Raw genomic sequence first — 4,831 nt, 5'->3', positions numbered from 1 at the left:
TTTGGGTGAAGGAAGATGGAGGACGACCTTTCCTCGCCTCAGGCCATCTTCATCCATTTTGTTCCAGAGTCCCCTCCACTGGGAGTTTATTGCAAGCTCTCTGGGTGCGCCCCCCTCCCCCCCCACAACCCCCCCCCCCCGATCTTCCAGGCTGGCCAGGAGGGCCTTTCAGCATTGTGCATAGAATGAAGGCTAGGGTGCTGAGGAAAGGGTGAGGGGGTTGGAGTGGAAGGTGCCAAGCATGGGACCCTCTATCTGTGCCCTGGGAGTCTTGCCTCTGGGGATCAAGCCAGGCTGGGCTTTTCTTGCTCCCCTGTACTTTTCTCTATCTAACAACAACAAAGAACCAAAGAATGTCCTCTCCCCTACCAGAATGCCATATTGTACCCCCTCCCCGCTCTGCCAACCTGGGAATCTCAGAAGCCTGACTGAGACCTGGGGCCAGGCCCCTGTCCCACAGCTGCCCATGTGTCTTGACACCAAGAACAGGATGGAGGGGTCTTGGCCTTCAGTCCATCCTGTGTTGGAACTTTCTCCCATCCTGGTGCAAATATCTCCTAACCAGGAGCCCCCAGCCTGGAGAATACTCCTGCCCAAGGCCCTAGGAAGAGGCAGTAGCCATCAGATGCTGGCTCCCCAGCCAGGGGGCAAGGGCCTCCCAGACCTCCTCTTCTTTCTGGCTGAGAGCAGGGAGCTTTCAGCTGGCCAGGAGATGGGGGCTTGAGGGAGGCTGAGCCATCTCAAAGGGAGCCCAAACTTCTGCTCCTCACCTTTTCCCACAGGCATCTCCAGATGTGGCGGGGCTTTCCAAAAGAACTGTCTCCATATTTTGAACCAGAGATCTCAAAACCGGTGGTCTGGGAGCCAAATGTGAGTGTTTGGTTTGGCCAGTAGTTTTTGTTGTTGTTGTTTTGTTTTCATGTTAACCTCAGTGCCTATCCACAGAACATACTGTGCTTGGGCCAGTGTTCCCAGTACTCCCTATTGGCTAGCACCTCTGGGCCTTTCTTTCCTTTCGCTAGAGGCATTTGAGTTGGCAACCTGTGCACCCCACTCTCAGAGGCTTTCATGGCCTCTAGGCCCAGGAAAGTTCCCAGGGGAAGGGATCTAGGAACTTGAGTCTGCAGCAGGGTGAATTCCCAGCCTCTGCTTCTGCCTCTCTCATGGGTGGCCAGCCTCAGGGAGTCCCCGGGGTAAGCAGGGAGCTGGCTGAGGGCAAGGAAGATTTAGGGAAGAGTCAAGAATGAGGCAAAGGAAAGGAGCAAGGAAGCTCCCTTGTTGAGGATCCCCCTGCTGAGGAAGGCGACCATTACAAGGCACGCGCGATACAGCAGAGTGGAGGTGGGCTGTGGGCCATGGGTGCCCACTGAAGCTTGAGGTCTCTGGTTCAAAGGTGGGAGCTCAAGGACACAAGAAGACAAAAACAGGGGCTGGGAATATGGCCTAGTGGCAAGAGCGCTTGCCTCCTACACATGAAGCTCTCGGTTCGATTCCCCAGCACCACATATATGGAAAACGGCCAGAAGGGGCGCTGTGGCTCAGGTGGCAGAGTGCTAGCCTTGAGCGGGAAGAAGCCAGGGACAGTGCTCAGGCCCTGAGTCCAAGGCCCAGGACTGGCCAAAAAAAAAAAAAAAAAAAAGACAAAAACATTCCCAGGGGGGAATGGAGACAAGTCTTGTGTGCAGGGGGCAGGAGAAACAGGTACGAGGGCAAGACAGGGGCCCAAAGTGTCCTCTTCTTTTCTGCTCCCTGTGACATTAAGACCGACCTGACTACCGCTCATCCCCCATAGCCTTCCTGTGTGATCTTGGCAAGTACCTGGTCCTCTCTGGGCTATTCCTTCTACACAATGGATATGGAGGACAGTGAGTTTCGAGGACCCCCCCCGAGGGCGCTGTGGGCTGTAGTTCTTATTACTTTTAACTGTATGGCCCCCATGGGAATCCTGCCTGGGGTAGGAAAAGAGAAAAGAGAATAGACTGGATGCCAGTGGCTCACATCTGTAATCCTAGCTACTCAGGAGGCTGAGAGGATAGTGGTTCAAGGCCAGCCCAGGCAGGAAAAAGTATGAGAGACTCTTATCTCCAATTAACCACCAGAAAAACAGAAGTGGCACTGTGTGGCTCAAGTGGTAGAGTGCTAGCCTTGAACAAAAGAACTCAGGTTCATGCCCCATAACTGACAGAGAGAGAGAGAGAGAGAGAGAGAGAGAGAGAGAGAGAGAGAGAGAGAGAGAGAGAGAGAGAGACCCTATGAGGTCCCCTGGGGTCTGGTTCTGGTAGGGAAGAGAGGCTGGCTGAGGTAGATTGAGTCACAGAAAGGAGCAGGAAACAACAGCTCCAAGGCCCTGAGGCCTTGTCTATTCAGACCCCCCCCCCCAATGAAGCAAGGGGACAAGCCAGGGAGGAGAGGTACCTTAGGCCATGCAGAATGGGGGTCCTGCACAGCAGGGAGGAGGGGTACGTTAGGAGCTGAGCTCTCCTGAGGGAAAGAAGTAGAAGGTACCCAGAGCCCTCTCCTCAGGCCTTTTTTGATGATGAGAAGGTGAAGTTCAAACAATGTGAGCCTCAAGTCCTACCTGGCTCTGCCCCTTGTCCCTGGCTCCTGGAGCTAAAGGCCTCTCAGCTCCTAGCCAGGGTCTTTTCACTTTCCCATCTAGGATACTGGAGGATTGGGCCACTAGTTGAGTGATTTACATCCCAGGGGAGTACAAAGACTTGCCAACAGTGACCCTGGCATCCCCTTGCTGGGCCTGTTTCCTCACCAGCAGGGCAGACAGGGAGATGACACACCTCCCTTGGGAGGGAAGGATGAGGTGTGAGCCCGGGGAGGTGGGAATTCCTGGCACAGTCAGCCTGGAGAGACAGGACTTTGGTCTGAGTCCCCATCGTCCTCACTGCCTCACAGAGGCTGTGACGTGTGTAATGGGCCGTGGAATTAGCTCTTTCTGAAGACAGATCTGCGCAGAGGAGCATGGGTGACCCATCCCCATTGGCCTGGGTCAGGATGAAGCTAGCTGTCACTCTTGAAGCCGGGTTCCTGAGGCTTTTTAGAGATAAGAGAAATGGGAGGGAGGGCAGGGCTTTCTTCTGAGATGGCAGTGTGGGCTCATGTACCATCTTAACCCTTGTGTGTCTGGGCAGAGCCTTCTGTCCTAGTTAGGGTGCATGCTTGTGCATTCACATGCAGTCCTGCCCTCCCAGCCTGTGGGCTCACTCTGCACCCTTACCAGCCCATCAGTGCCCATCACCATTTGATGGGACAGTCCAGAGATGGCAGGAGAAGAGCTGTCGCTCAGCCTCGGTTTCCCTTTTGGAACCCCTAGAGAGGCTGAGCCAGGAAGGGTTAAGTACTGCCTCAAATTTGCATAGTCTAGGATTCTCATTGCCTAACTCACCCCAGCCCAGGTCTGTGTCTGTCCCTAAAATCCATGGATATCCCCTCCCAGTGAAGACCCCACAGTTGGCATGAAGCAGGGGGAGGGAGCTCCAAGCTCTGCCCACAGGCTCCTTCACCCCCACAGAGCTGCTGACCTTCCCACTCCCCAAACCACATACCTCCTCCAGGCCTGGCTGTCCCAGGCGGGGGAGTGGCCCTGGAGGAGGGGTCCCCTGCACACCCCCAGGATGTTCAGGCTTTGGGAATGGACCACAGGTCCAGTAGGTATTGCAAAACAAGTTTGTTTCCCAGATGCTGCCCTGGGGAGCTGCCCCTCTGCAGGATGGCAGAAAGCCAGGATGCAGGTCACATCCCCAGAGCCTTGTTTTTTCCTCCAGCTGAGAACCAGTTGTCAGCTGAAGCATCTTGGGAGTTCGGAGGGTAATTTCCTTTTAGAAAGATGTTCGGGGGCCATAGCCAGAGGCCTAAAACTCTCATAAGTCCCAGCAGTCTCGACTAGAGCATTCATTCTTCTCCTAGTGCATGAGAACTGGATTCAAAACTTCCCCTAGGGCTCCTGTGTCCTCATCCCTCTTAACACAATACAGAGCAGCTGTTCCAACTAGGTGTCTTAGAACGTTCTCCAGAACCATGTGGCCTCTAGAACAGGTCCTCAGTCAAGGTGCTAGAATTTCAGCTATAGTTGATCCCAGCATCTCTTCCTAGACATGTTTATGCTGTGTTCAAGACCTTGATCTGGAACAAATATTCACTTAGAACAAAGATGGCTCCTTGAAATTTTTCACCTGAGGTGTCAGAACCCTACAATGAAGTCTGTCTCCAGAATTTTCTCCTTCCCTCTCTGCCCTGGACTATGGTTCCTTCCCTTTCACCTTCCACCCCTCTGCACTTCTGCCAGCTCAAGCCCCTCAGACTGTTCTCTTCTGCTCACCTCTGCATCGTCAGCCCCCACCCCCAGCTCTTCCCACCCCAACACCCTCCTCAATTCCACTGCTGCCCAGTTTCAGGCTCAGGTCCTACAGAAACAGGTCTACCCTGTCCATGGGGCTGCTTCCTGCCCCCCACATGGGGCCTAACCCACGGGCCCACCAGGGTGGCATGTGGGGACAGGGGACAGGGAGCGGACAGCGAGGGCTCCTGTGCCAGGTATGTTGCAGAGGCCCCAGGAAACAGGGCAGCTTGTAAGGAGTATAGCACCAGTTGATTCCCTGGGCCCCCATTCAGAGGACATTAGGGAATGGGCCACAGGGCTGAAAATGGAGTCTGGATCTGGAGCCTCCACAAGGCTGCCTCCTCCTGGAAAAAACCCAGCGGTGGGCCTCAGACCCACAGCCCCACTCCCTGTGAGCCTGTGGTCCTGAAATTCCAGATCTAATACTGGTCACTGTGGGGTCACCCCAGCGTGCCCCTCTTGTGGGGAGCAGAGCGGGGC

This window comes from Perognathus longimembris, chromosome 6, assembly GCF_023159225.1.
Source record: "Perognathus longimembris pacificus isolate PPM17 chromosome 6, ASM2315922v1, whole genome shotgun sequence".
NCBI lineage: Eukaryota > Metazoa > Chordata > Mammalia > Rodentia > Heteromyidae > Perognathus > Perognathus longimembris.
The sequence above is the reverse complement of the archived record's forward strand: the minus strand, read 5'-3'. Positions refer to the sequence as shown.